This window comes from Nyctereutes procyonoides, unplaced genomic scaffold (genome assembly GCF_905146905.1).
Source record: "Nyctereutes procyonoides isolate TBG_1078 unplaced genomic scaffold, NYPRO_anot_genome, whole genome shotgun sequence".
Lineage (NCBI taxonomy): Eukaryota > Metazoa > Chordata > Mammalia > Carnivora > Canidae > Nyctereutes > Nyctereutes procyonoides.
This window is the reverse complement of record NW_026575120.1, coordinates 24,847,603-24,862,847: the sequence shown is the minus strand read 5'-3', so window position 1 is coordinate 24,862,847 and position 15,245 is coordinate 24,847,603. Positions and strand designations below refer to the sequence as shown.

The following is a 15,245-nucleotide window of genomic DNA, read 5'->3' as shown; positions in this document are numbered from 1 at the left end:
ATGAAATAACTCCTGAAGATTTTCCTACACGGGTTTTTTACAAATTTTTGTCAGAAAATCTTCCATGGCATGTTCACCTTAGCCTTGATTCTTTTCTGTAGAAAAATGCACTGGGTTTGGTTTCCTTGACAACCTTGTGGGGGTGTCTCTAATTTGTTACAGTCCATCTCCTACTGATCATGCTTTCCTTTTGCTGCTGAAGCCTGTACTATTGGTTCCAGGCTGGAAAAAGCTGCCTCTTGGCCTGTGCTAGTGTTTTTTGAGATAAGTGTTGTATCAGAAGTTTTGTGGCTCTTTATTTTAGAAGTTGTTTTGCTGCGGAGAACACAAGCCAAAATCAAAATTGATGTGGGAACCTGCCCCCTGCCCCTGAGTTTTTGGCTCCTTATGCATTCCCTCATCCCCTGGTAGGGGTCTTCATCCCATGCCCTCCTGATGTCTGGTTGTATCTACAGGGAAAGCAGCAGGTGAACCTGTTTTTTCCACATGTGCATGTGAAATTTTTGCTTTTGTATTTTTCAGTCTTGTAAACCTATTGAAATCTAAAGCATTTTTGGTAGTAGCACTAGGTAATGCCCGCAGAGTTTGTCAGTACCTTTAATATTAGTAAGCTGGAGGCTTCACTCCTTGTTCTTGCTCTGTCTAAAATGTGGTGCTGTTTTGACCTTTTGAGGTAAGTGGGAATGTACGTGGCTTACGTGGAGATACAACTTCATTATATCAATGTTTTATGACCCCCAAATCAATGCTTTTTTTTTTTTTTTTTTTTTTTTTGGTCTGGTGTGGGCTTTGGCAGTCTGTGGTAGACAGTGGCAGGGAATCTTCCCACTATGTTTCACGTGGATGTGTTCTGTTGTGGAAGCGACTGTGATTTACCTTGAATATCCAGGGTCCAATATTTGGTCAGAAGGAGCAGCCTGGGAGGTCATATCATCAATACTTCTTAGTTCTTATATTTCTCAGACAGTGGAAATTGTTTTTGGATTAACTTTTATGTCAAAATAGGATTCAAAAAGGGTAAAATAGATGTAAAAATAACTAGGACCAAGAAAAAGACCTAGGTAGTCATCCTAAACTGTAGACCACTGGTTGCTGTAGATGGGTCTCACATTTGGCCTTTGTCTGCCTGTCTGACAAAATTGTTGTCATCATTGTCGGTTATGCAGTTCTTGTCATCAAGGAGAAAGAGAAATAGCCTTCTTGGGTGAAAAGACTTTTTGTCTAGCACTAAATTCTAACAGAAAATTCACGTGGAACTATACATAGTGAATAGTAGTTATTTAGTAGACCATGTACCAAATGGTATTTTTTTAATAGTAAATAAATTTATTTCATCCTTGTAGCCATGCATGCTCCTCTGATAGTTGCTGAAACCAATTCAGTGACTGCAAGTGTGCCAGGGGCCAGGATAGTGTGGACCAAGGTGCCTGTTTGATCCAAAGATAAAGCTTTGTTTATTTAAAAGGATTACTATGGGCTGCATAGTTTTCAGAGAATTTTCCACAAATTCTAGTTTCACTTCTCTTGTCTTTTTTTTGCATTTTTTTTAAAAGTTTTTTTTTTTTTTTTTTTAAGCAATCTCTACACCCATTACAGGGCTTGAACCCATAATCCTGACATCAAGAGCTGAATGCTCCACTGACTAAGCTGGCCAGGTGCCCCTTTTCTTGCATTTTTAGACTTATTTTGAAAAAATTTCAGATCTGAAAAACTTCAAGAACAGTACCAAAAAACCTACTATATATGTATATATATTTTTTCTTTTTTTGGGGGGGGTGGGGAGTGGAGAGAGAGAATCTTAAATAGTTCCACACTGAGTGTGGAGCCTGACGTGAGCCTGGATCTCACACTCCTGAGATCATGAAGTGAGCTGAAATCAAGAGTCGAATGCTTACCCAACTGAGCCACCCAGGCCCCCCCTCTACTATATATTCTTCATCCTGTTTCACCAGCTATTAACATTTGCTTTATCATTCTCTGGATAGTCTATGCATATTATTTTTCTGCACTGTTTGAGAGTAAGTTGCAGGTATTGTGCCCTTTTGTATCAAAATACTTTAGCGCATACTGAGAAGAGGGGTTTCCTTTTATCCAATCACAGGCCAGTGACTAAAGTAAAAACGTCTGACATTTATGTGGTGGTGTTCTCTAATATGCTAAGACTCCCATGAATGGTCTAATTTATGTCTTGTGGACTCTTCTTCCCCTTTCTTGTCCAGCACTGCCTCTTGTTTGGTTGTCAGCCAGTCTTTTAGGTCTCATCCAACTGGACTGGTCCCTTAGCCTTTCTCTAGTTTTCAGGATGCTGACATTATTGGGAGCCAGTTGCTATGTATATTGTCCCTCAGTATCAGCTTGTCTGGTGTTTCCTCATGATAGATACAGGTTATGCATTTTGTCAGGAATACCACAGAAGTGACACCAGTATTTCTTAGTGCATCCCACCAGAATCTTCCCACCCCCAGCATGACTGAGATTTAATTGACATCTAATATTGTGTGAGTTTAAGGTATACAACATTTTGATTTGATATATTTATATATTGCAAAATATATAAATGTATAGCTTTAGCTCACATCTCCCTCACATCGCATAGTTGCCATTTCTTTTTTGTGGTGAGAACATCTAAGTTCTATTCTCTTAGGAACTTTAAGGTTTATAATACAGTATTATTGACTGTAGTCACTGTACTGTACATGAGATCCCTCTAGTTGAAAGGCCTAAAATAATGGTATGCCTCCTTTTTGATGTTCACTTGAATTATTTGGATAGGGTGATGGCCATTAGATTTCTCCACTGCATAGTTTTTCTCTAATAATGTCATTTACGGAGAATTGTTTTGAGCTTATGTAAAATACCTGTTCTTCCGTAAACTTTCACCCAGTAGTTTTAGTATTGATTGGTGATTTTTGCTGTAATTGATAATTGCCATGATGGTTGCCAAATTGTGATTATTTAACTCCAGTGATGTATCTACATTTCTTAGTTAATGTTTTACTATAAGGGCATACTTTTCCATTCTTCTCATCTATTTATTTATCATTTGTGTGGGTTATTACTTTACTCAAAAGGTTATAATCCATTATGTCATTCTTACTATATTCAACGGGTTATTATCAGTTATTGCCATTATTTGTTTTGAATGCTTAAATTGTTTGAGATTTGACCAATAAGAGCCCATTCAAACTGTTTTCTGGCATTCCTTGGGCATGTCCCTATATTTTTTTGAGCATGTTGTTATTATTAGTAGACTGCAATGATAGTCTTGTGCATGTGTACACTTTTTTGTATTTTTTGCTGGGTGTCTCTGGGAATGTGTTCTAGAAGTGGGATTTCTGGGTCAAAGAGCAATTGCATATATAATTTTGCTAGTCCGTGAAATCCCACTCAGCAGTGTGTATCCTTACCAGCAATGTATGAAAAGTACTTGTGTCTTCTTACAGACTCACTAACAGTATATTGTCAAAATTTATTTTTATTTTTATCAATCTAGAGAGTAAGAAATGATACTATAGTTTTAATTTGAATTTCTTCTTATGTGGGAAGATGGGCATCTTTTCTTTTGGTTAAGAGGCATTTACATTTCTGTGTTCTGTCTCGTCATTTCTCTAGCCCATTTTCCTGTGTGTTTTTTGCCTTGTGCTTTGATTTTGGAAGCTCTTCATGTATTAGGGTGTGTTGGAGATTCCGCAGACCGCTTCAGTGATTTGCTAGGATTGGTTCCAGGACTGTAGTGAAAATCAGCCAAGGGAAAAGGCGCATGAGGCCGAGTAAGGAGGAAACCAGGAGCAAGCTTCCAGAGTCCTCTCGCACTGGAGCCATGTAGACGCGTTTAATCAGCATTTGGTTCTGACAACACACCACAGAAGCTCAGTGAAGACCTGGTGCCGAGTTATCAGGCTGGCCATGGCACCCCTGTTGGGCGCAAACCAAAATTTTAGAGCCCCAGAAGGAAAGCAGATGTTCAGCTTAAACTATTGTTTGCATGGTTTAGGCACAGCGAATACCATTTAGGGAATGGTAGGAACCCTCCTGAAACCGGGGTTTCCAGGTGCCAGCCAGAAGGCCAAGCTTGCAAGCAGGACTTTCTAAAGAGAGCAGTCTTGGGCCTGTTAACTCTTTTCTGCATGTTGGGGCATTAGCTCTTTATGATGTAAGTCACAAATGCATTTTCTCTGTGTATCATTTGTCTTTTGCCATGCAAGGTTTTTTTTTTTTTTTTTTTTTTTTTTTTTGAAGAACCAAATTCATTTGCTTTTTCCTTTTTGTTTCTAGATTTTGAGTCATAGTTAAGCAAGTCCTGTCCCCCTCCATTCCCAAGCTATATGGTGTTTTTTTCTAATGGTTTCATTTTGCCCTCTGTATTTAAATCTTTAATACATTTGGAATGTTTTCTGGGATATGATAGGAGGGAAGGACCCAGTTGGAACTATTTCTGTCTTTTCCTTCTGGCTATCCCATTTATCTCAACATCATTTATGAAAAAAAAAAAAAACCTCTGTGCTTGAAGATGCTGCCTTTATTATATACTAAATTTGTCTGTGCACTTGTGTTTATTTCTAGATTTTGTTTTGAGTTGCATTAATCTATTCACACACCAGCACCACCACAGAGTTTTAATTACTGAGGCTTTAGAATGATTTTATACCTGGTGGGGCTGGCCTCTCCTACACATCTCTTTCTTTATTTAGGGCTTTCCAGTAAATTTTTGCTTGTTCCTCCAAATGGGCTAATAGCTTCTCTAGTTCCAGAGGGAGAATGCCTGATGGCATTTTTATTTGGATTCTATTTAATTTAATTTAGTGAGGGCCATTGTCTCTGTGATGAGTGACTCCTCCCGTGGAAGAACATGCATCTCTGTCCACTAGATCAGTCTGTGTTGTGTCTTTTAGGATACTGTGTTTCCCTCAGGTAGATTTCTTGTTAAGTTTATGCCTAGGTATTTGATTTCTGCTTTGCTATCATAAATGATGTCTTCTTTTTCATTATGTTTTCTGTTTTTCTTGAATAAAGGGTTTTAGTTTTTTTGTGTTAATTTTGTAAACTGCTATTTTACAAAATACTGTTGGGTTGTATGATTTTTCCCTAGATCTTTAGGGTTTTCCAGATATGAAATCTTTGGCAAACAGAGAAGGTTTTACCCCTTTCTTTCTGTTGGTAGGGACTCTATTTTTTTTTTTTGACACACTATAGTGACCATTACTTCCAAAATAATATTAAATAGGAATGGAGTTAGTGGACATTATTCTTTTGTTCTTTATTTTAGTGGAGCAGCTTCTGGTGTTTCTAAAATAAGATACTGACCTATGGAATGGGAGAAGATATTTGCAAATGACATGTTGCGAATATCTACAAAGAATTTATCAAACTCAACGCCCAAAAATCCAGTCAAGAAATGGTTAGAAGACATGAACAGACATTTCTCCAAAGAAGATCTACAAATGGCCAACAGACACATGAAAAAAATGCCTCCACATCACTCAGCATCAGGGAAATACAAATCAAAACCACAATGAGATACCACCTCACACCAGTCAGAATGGCTAAAATGAACAAGTCAGGAAATGACAGATGTTGGCGAGGATGCAGAGTAAGGGGAACCCTCGTACACTCTTGGTAGGAATGCAAATTGGTGCAGCCACTGTGGAAGACAGTGTGGAGGTTCCTCAAAAAGTTGAAAATAGAGCTACCCTACAACCCTACAATTACACTTCTAGGTATTTATTCAAGGGATACAAAATATATATAATGGAATATTATTCAGCCATCAAAAAATGAAATCTTGCCATTTGCAATGACAGATGGGACTAAAGGGTATTATGCTCAGTGAAATAAGTCAATCAGGGAAAGATAAATAACCATATGAGTTTACTCATATGTGGGAGTTAAGAAACAAAACAGATGAACATAGGAGAAGGAAAGGAAAAATAAGACAAAATCAGAGAGGGAGACAAACCAGAATAGACTCTTTTTTTTTTTTTTAAAAAGATTTTATTTATTTATTCATGAGAGATAGAGAGAGAGGTAGAGATATAGGCAGAGGGAGAAGCAGACTCCATGCGGGGAGCCTGATGTGGGACTCGATCCTGAGACTCATGCCCTGAACCAAAGGCAAACGCTCAACCACTGAGCCACACCCAGGCATCCCCAGTATAGACTCTTAACTCTGGGGAACAAACAGGGTCCCTGGAGGGGAGATGGATGGGGTAACTGAGTGATGGGCATGAAGGAGGCACAGGATGTGATGAGCACTGGGTGTTCTATGCAATGGATGAATCACTGAATTATACCCCTGAAACTAGATGATAAGCTATATGTTAATTAAATTGAATTAAAAAAAATAAGATGCTGGCTTTTGGGCTAGTGTGTGTGTATGTCTGCATGCACACATGCACACACATATGTATAATGTTAGTCTGTTTCTATTTTTTGGAATGTTCGTATGGGTGTTGGACATTGTCAGAAACCTTTATCATAAATGGAATGTGTAGTTTTTTTCCTAAGCCAGTTATGATGATGGGTTATGTTAATGGATTTCCTCATAGTGAACCACTACTGTGTTCTGGCATAATCCTCATTTGATTATGATGTATTTTTAAAAATTTTTTAAAAAGATTTTATTTATTTATTCATGAGAGACACACACACAGAGAGAGGGGTAGAGACACAGGCAGAGGGAGAAGCAGGCTCCATGCAGGGAGCCCAATGTGGGACTCCATCTCAGGACTCCAGGATCATGCCCTGAGCCGAAGGCAGGCGCTAAACCACTGAGCCACCCAGGGATCCCCTGTTGTATTATTTTTTGATGTGTAGGTAAATTGTCAATATTTTATTTAGATTTTTGCATGAAATAGAAGTGAGAGAATTTTGGCTGTTACATCTTAAGCTGTATCTTTCCTTTAGATTTAGATACATTTTTTTTCATTATAAATTTCAAGAGATTTCTATATTTTTGTTTTGAGTTTCCCCCATAACTCAGTATTTCTATGGTAGCATGTTTTAAAATGTTCAGGTGTAAGGGCCTGTTTCTTTTCTTTTTTAAATTTTGGTTTTAATCTCTAGTGTTACTGTGTTATGTTCAGAGAATGCTGTTTGCTTTATTTCTATTCTTTGGACTTCATGGCGGCTAAGGCCTGATCAGTTTTTTGCATGTTCTGCACTACGTGAAAATCTGTTCTGTATTAGTATGTCCAGAGGTCGACGTCTATCTATGTACGTGAGCTACCTTATTAATGATTTTATTTAGGTCTTCTGTTTTTTTCCCCCATCTTCCTCTGTGTTGGATTGAGCAGGGTGTGTTAAGTCTTCCATTATTACTTCCCCTTGTTTTATGAAAGGGACTGTTGCCTCGTTGAGTGCCTGTGTGTTAATATTTGTGTCTCCCTGAGCTGTTGCTCTAGTGTGGTATTCTGTTTCCAGGGGAGCCTTTCAGTGCCCTGAAAGTCTGAGATCTACTTTGTAAAGGATGGTTGAAAACATACCAAACAAACGCAAACTAACAGAACGCAGGTGTATTACATAAACACAATGTAAAAAGTTTTAGATGAAGCAGGTAGTTCATTTATTTATTTTGGGGTTCACATAATAAAATTTTGATTTTATCATAGTATGCACATTAATTAAGAAACTCAAAAGGTGCTCGGAAGCTAATGTGAAAACACATGGAGTGTTGTTCTGCCTACTATTCTGTCTTTGCCCAGAAACAGCTGCTTTCAGCTTTTAATTCTGTATCTTCCAGCCTTTATGGATTTCCATGTTTCTAAATAGAGTGCACTTCAATCTATCAGTTATCAATTTTTTACATCGTCTGTTGATTTAATGTTGTTAGATGATGGTTTAATTCTCTCATCCTGCTTTTGCCTTCTGTTTCTCCTTCCCTGTGCTCCCAATCGAAATGTATTATTGCATTTTCCAGTTGATTTGTGATCAGAGTTTACATTACTGTGCCTATGCAAACCTGTCCTCATTCATGGAAGTGTACTGTGTTTTTTCTCTTCAATTTTGTTTTTATGGAAGTTAATGATTGCCTTCCTTGTTTTATTTTCCTTATATCCACTGCCCACTATTTTCCACGTTTTCAGGTAGCCTGTGTCTCAGTGCTGTTTTCCATAAGGTTAATCACATTGCAGATCCAGTTGGTTTTTGCGGACTTCCGTCTTTTGCAGCCCTCTGTCTTTGTCTCTGGGGTGGTTGCTTCCCAGGGCTGCCAGTCTGGGACTATGCTTAGAACCTTGTAGGCCTTTCCTTTACCTTTCTCTTGGATTGAATCTGTTTCTCACGTCCATTCCTTCCTGCTGTCTGCTTTGGTCCCTGCTGGTGGTCCTTCAGTAGCCAACTTTGTGAGGCTGGGAAGGTAACCCAGCGGGGCAGTGGTTCTTGGTGGCTGCCTTTGATGTGCCTGTGTCCTGAGTCTCGCCTCTGCTCATCTGACTGGTGCACATTTGTCGTCCTGGCATCTTCTACCATCATTCCAGGCGTTCACAAACCTCTCTCTTGGGCGTTCTCTTCCAGGTCTTCTTTTTTGGTTTTCTCCTTCATTTTGGTAGAGAGCATCCTCCAGTAGCTTTCTGAGAAATGATGTGTGGGAGGTAAATTTTTAAAATGTCTTGCTTTTCTGAAATGTTTTATCTCTAATCCCTCACTTGGTTGAATTGTTGGGTGTAGTATTCCACGTTGGAAATAATTTTCCTTCAGAATTTTTAAGACACTGATTCTTTGTTTTCTTGCTTCTGGTTTTGCTGCTGAGAAGTTAGAAGACTTTGTAAATGACTTTGATTCTCCCGTTCTCCTTTCTGGGAGCTTTTAGAATTTCACAACAATGTGCCTTGAAGTGGGTTTGTCTTCATTGTGCTGGGTGTTTTGTGAGCTCCTCTAGTCTGGAGACTAGCCTCTCTGAATTATGGGTAATACTTCTAGATTATTTCTTCCTCCGTGGTAATACTTCTAGGTTATTTCTTCCTCCGCCAAGTGTGTGTGTCTGCATGTGCTTGTGGGCATGCTGTGTAACCTCTGGTTCCCGTGTTGAATTCTTGGGCTGTTTCTCTGATTTTCTTGTCTTTTCTCTCGTTTTCCATCGTCTGATCTCAGTTCTTTGTTTCTAGGATATGCCTCACCTTGTCTTCTAGCCCTTCTCTTCCATTTATGCTCTTATTTTCAATTTCCAAGAATTCTTTTTGTTTTCTAAATGTTCTTTTACTAGTATCCTCTTGTTTTGTTTCTTGGTAGTGGTATCTAATCATAGAAGTTTGAGGATGGTGTTTTTTTTGGTGGTTGTGCTGGTGAGGTCTTTCCCTATGTAAGTTTTGTTTAAGTTTTTTTTTTTTTAAGACACTTAAAAATTTTTTTTAAAAAAATTTATTTATGATAGTCACAGAGAGAGAGGGGGGAGGGGCAGAGACACAGGCAGAGGGAGAAGCAGGCTCCATGTAGGGAGCCTGACATGGGACTCAATCCAGGGTCTCCAGGATCACGCCCTGGGCTGCAGGCGACGCTAAACCGCTGCGCCACCGGGGCTGCCCTTTTAAGTTGGTTTTTGATTTGTGTGTTTTCATCTACTTTGTGGTAGAGGCTTTCCTCAGATGTTGGTAGTTTCTGGCTGTCTGCTCATGATGAAAAGTCAGAAAATTAAAAAGCTCATTGGTAAAAAAAAAAAAATAAAATAAAATAAATTTAAAAAAAAAGCTCATTGGACTCTCTGAATGTGTAGTTTGACTTACTGATTTTGAGCTTCACCATGGGTGATATAGGCAGGTCATTTACGGGGGTCTCCTGGTTTTAGGATCTTCCAGTTTTTTCTTTTGAACTGCTCATTTCTCCAGAGACTGTACTTGGGCTCCTTTGCCTGGAGGGCTGGGTCTGGGTGCTGGTGTTCTGAGAGCTGAAAGGGGGAGAGAGGAGGAGATGGGACAGGGTGTCTGAGCCATCACTGTTTATTATGGATGCAGTTGGGAAAACCTTTGTTGTCAGGATGCTGATGGTTTCACCCATGCCCAGTGATTTTGAGTCCAGAGACCCTCCTCCAGAGAGTGCTGGAGTCAGGGAGGAGCCATGGCCCCCAGCAGGGGAGGGACGCTCACTGGGTCCCGTGTGTGGACCCTTCATTTTCACTTCCACAGGCTGCCGTGCAGCTACCAGTTTTGGAGCCTTTTCAGATGCAGGTGCGTGTGTTGGGCTGGTTTGCAGCTTTTGCCTCTGTTTTCTTCTCCCAAAGCCAGTTAACACTGATCCTTGGCTCTCCAGGACCATATCTTTGGTTTTGCCTCCTCTTCTTTTCTTCTTATTGTTATGGCTTCATATATAAAAAAAAAATCATTTTGAGTTTGATCATATATTAATTTACAGTGTACAGTGTAGAGAGGGTATATGTTCTTTAGAAACTATAATTGAGATCTGGGGATATTTTTAGTTTTATCAGAACCATATTCAAGGCAGTTATAGTCACTTTTTTTTTTTAACTGAAAACCTTAGGAAGGAGTAGAGCTGTTTTGGCTGAAGTTTGGGGTTTGAGACTGGACTTCATAAGGGGTCTCAGTCAAAAGAACCTTCCTACAGGATACAGTTTGAAAAACACTGTTCTAGGATGTGACATTTCCACTTTTAAACATAGATTAATTGAGCTTAAGTTGTCACCTTCTGCTCTAGACACATGGTTGTAGGAGGAATTTTAACTATATATAAATATGTTGAGTTGACAGTAGTCAGATTAATTCTCTTGACGGCAGAATTGAAAAGTCTGTGTGTTACTGCTGTGGAAAAATAGTGGCGTTTAACAGAAGAGTGAAAGAAGCTTTGCACAAGGGCTGTTTAAAACGTTTGGGGCAAATGAGGATATATTTTATTTACAGAAAGAGACTTTGGAAGGATACATAAGAATAGGAGGTGGTGTAAGGCAGGAGTGGGGTGGACGGTATAGGATTGGGAGTGAGACTTCTGAATGGGTACCTTTTTAGGGTGTTTCGAAGTTTGAACTATGAGAACATACTCATTTAAAAGGCAGAATTGTAACTTGGTATTGCTTTATGCAGCTATTCACTCTGTTGCCATGTGGGAAAGGGTCTCAGGCCAGGGGTCTCACAGAGGTACTGAGTTTGAGAATGTGTTTTTAAGAATGATTGCCTACCTTTACTGTGCTGGCTATCCTTTTGGAAGATAGTGTTCAAACAAACAAAAATCAAAGGCTTTTACCATAAAAACTGTTGGTTTTGATTCCTTATGTACACATTTGGGAGAATTTGATTGACATGGCTCTTCCCTTTTGGATGAAAAGATATACATAGAACTGGAAGAGAAACAATATGAAATTTTAGTATAGCAAGAGGCTTTCACAGTGAAAACTACACAGGAAGTTGTTCAGGAAGATAATTGGTAGATTTGATCATCTAAACTGTCAACAGTTATATTCCAGGAAATGTGTAACTGGGAAAAATTGGTAATGTGTAAGAGCAAGGATTTGTATCCTTGGTACATGAGGGTTTGCGCAAATTGGTAAGATACTAAGGTCCTAGTAGAAAATTATCTAAAGATAGTATGTGGAAAAATATAGATGGCTCATATACCTCAAATAACATTTAAAAAATTATTTATTTAGAGAGAATATGTTTGTGTGTGCACGCATGTGTGAGCAGGGGGAGGGGCAGAGGGAGAGAAACTCAAGCAGACTCTGCCAGGACTGTGGAGCTCGTGTTGGGGCTCAGTCTCACGACCCTGAGATCATGACCTGAACTGAAATCAAGAGTTGGATGCTGAACCCACTAAGCAACCCAGGTGCCTCTCAAAAAACATTTAACAGTAAAGAGAATTATCAAATAATGGATCCTTTTACTTTTTGAATTATTTTGAAGTATTTTCTGGAAATGGTAGTATTTAATATTAGATAGGGATTATTGTGATTAACCTTTTATGGTTGAAGAAACTGAAGTATGGAGGGATTAATTTACTTGCCTAAAGTCACATAGTGCTGTGTTTTGAACTCAACACTGCAAGCCCCATTAAACTCCCTCATATCATAAATATATGCTATTTCAAGCAGTATAGAATGCCTATCTGTGTATGGCCATCAATCTGCCTCATTTTTTATGGTTATATAGCATTTTATGGAATAATCATTTACCTACTATGTCCTCTGTTGACGCATTTGGGTGTTTCCAGTGTTTTGTTGTTTTGCTGTTGTACTGCAGCAGTGGATGGTTTCTCTTCCTATCTTTGCCTACATCTGAGAGTGCTTTTGCGGGTAAAGTCCCAGAAATGTGCCATTTGGACAATGGGGTATATGCATTTAAAATTCTCATAGGTAATGTGAAGCTTCCCTGTAAAATGACTCTTCAGCCTTTTACTACCACCCACATATAATTTACTGCCACCTTCTTGAGTATTGGCCCAGATCTTGAGTGTTGGCCCAAATTTATGGGTGAATTTAATGATATTTGATGTTTCTTAAAAAAATATTCTTCTTATGTGAGAGTAAGGCCTGTCTCAATTTATTTGCCCGCACATATATCGATTGTTCTTGGCATACATCTCTCTACCCATGTCCATATCTCTCTCTGTGTAGTTTAGTCTTGAAGGTAGCATGATTCTGTGTTGTTGCCATTGTGAATGGGATCCTTCTATCCCATGTGTATTCTCACTTCTTGTCAGGAAAGTTGTTAATTTTTGTCTTTTATTTAGCAACTGGCCGTCTTACTGGATTTCCTGTTTCCTTTAATATTCTACTGAATTTCCTCAGACTGTCCAGGTCTGCAATGATCATGTACAAATAAATTTTTGTCTCTTCCTTCCCAGTGTGACTCCTTTTATTCTTTGTGATTCATATTATCTAGTGATTTCTAAGCACGTTGACCGTCAGAACCATGGGGTTGGGACAGGAGATGTAAAACATGCAAGTGCCCAGGTTCCTTGTCTGGAGATTTCCCATCAGTGATTCTAGGACAGGTACTAGAAATAGGTATTTTAGAAGTTTCCCTGGTGATCTGTTCAGGTTTGGTACATTTTTTCTGGAAGCCTACCCAGGTGATCTTAAACTTACTTGCTTGCCAGAGAAAGTAGACCATACTGCAATAAAAAAAAAAATCAATTTTAAATCTTCTTTCTAATAGGTAAACATTTTGACGAGTACTTTGAGGATTGGGGCCCTCCTTTCTTAGTATCCTCATAGTATGCCTGCTATATGTTTCTAGCTAGTAAACTACTTGGGATAAAAAAATGCTTCATTTCCATAAATGATGTCTTGAACACAGTCCATATTTAATAATTATGTTTTGCTTGTTGATTTTTTTTTTTTTTTTGGTTTTGCCCCTAAATGGTTGAGCCTCTAAGATTGCCTCTTAGATTGTCTCTAAGGGGGCATGCCAGTTAGCATTGGATTGTCCTCCTAGGAGAGGATTTTAGGATGAGCACTTTTTTTTTTTTTAAGATTTTATTTATTCATTCACTCATGAGAGACACAGAGAGAGAGGCAGAGGGACACAGGCAGAGGGAGAAGCAGGCTCCATGCAGTGAGCCCAACGTGGGACTCAATCCCAGGTCTCCAGGACCACGCCCTGGGCCAAAGGCGGCACTAAACTGCTGAGCCACCCGGGCTGCCCAGGATGAGCACTTGTTAGATTACATTGACAGTGTTATATTTAATGTGTTCTCATTGAAGTTTGGTAAGAGCCTGGGTTGATGAACATTTTATTAAAATTTTGAATGTCTTTTTTAAAAAAATCTTGTTAGACATTCATTACATTGTGATTATTCAAACTAACAACCTTAAGTATATTTGATCCTCTGTAAGGAGTTGCACAGAAAAATCTAAAGATATGAAGTTACCATAAGTGATCTGAATAGCTTATGCTTTTGCCACTATTTTTAATGGTTTCAGTTTTGATAGGGCGATAGGGGAGGATTTCATAGTAATTTGTTTATACATAAAAACATTAATATATCTTAATGTTAGTTTCCCTCACTCATGAAAATCGTTGTTTGCTTATTGTTGTCAATGCTTCGTTATCTGTGTGACTCTGTGACAGAGGCATCCCTTGAGGGCTGTCTGAGAACACTGTGCCTTCAGGGTCTCAACATTCCAGCACCTGCTGGCAAGTGGCACCTGGTGATGGTGACATCATCAGTATCCAGTTGAATTTTGGAGCTGTGGGTCTAAATGTGCACCAGCCCATTTCTGTGGTCTGACCTTTGCTGCTCTGGGCCATAGTTCATGATTTCGGGGGACAGTTGCGGAAGGATATCTGGGGATGTGCAGGGTTTACCTTTGTGCATTTTATTTCCACCACAACTTAAGGTAGTGTGTCTGTGGTGTGTAGAGTTGTGTACACCAGAAAGACGGAACGTGGCCACAGAGCATACTACGTGTGTGTTTTCTGAGCTTTTCAAAATTTTAAATTAGGAAATATTTCAAACGTACAGAAAAGTAATAATAGTAAAAAACCAAAACTTATGTAGATATAGCACTGTTCTAGTGCTTTCTCTGTTTCCCTATTTATTTATCAAGCTCATCCTGTGAAATAGGTTGTATTATTATCTCCGTTTTACAGATGGAGAAACTGAGATACAGATAGGTAAAGTAAAGTCACACATTTGGTAAATAACAGAGCTGGACTTGAACCCGAGCAGTCTGGTGCCAGAGTGCATGCCTGGTCTTAGCCAATACAATACATTCTTGACTTTCAGAAATATAAAAAAAATATAGAAATGATACTTAGTACCTGATATTAATAAATGTTAATATTTTACTGTATTCCAGGTTTTTTTCTTTTTTGGAAATAATTTCATCACACAAACAAGTATTTTGGCATCTAAAATGAAAGATTGTGCTAGATGATGGGTCTGGCCTTTTGTGGTTCCCTCCCCTTGTTTCTGACTTTTAGCATCCCCCCTCCCACTCCGTTCCTTTCCCCAGCAGTTAGACAGCAAGTATCTTTCCTTACGTTGGTAAGAACTCATTCAGCAGATATTTATGGAGTGCCTGGCACCATGCCAAGGGTGGAGGTACATCATACAACTTGTAATCTAACAATGTGGGAAGACAGATTTTTTTAAGTCCAAATTGCATATTTTTTAGAGGGGAGTGATGTGGCCTTTTAAAAAATACAGTCTTTATTATTTATTTTTATTGATGAGTAGTTAATTTTTTTTGTTATTTTTATAAATTTATTTTTTATTGGTGTTCAATTTGCCAACATATAGAATAACACCCAGTGCTCATCCCGTCAAGTGCCCACCTCAGTGCCTGTCACCCAGTCACCCCC

General features: G+C 38.8%; 1 protein-coding gene across 3 annotated transcripts in view; it reads left to right on the top strand.

The window, feature by feature from the left end:
* The window catches only part of ACTR3B (actin related protein 3B), an 85,058-nt gene that overhangs the window by 888 nt on the left and 68,925 nt on the right, over positions 1-15,245 (top strand). The window lies entirely within an intron of this gene.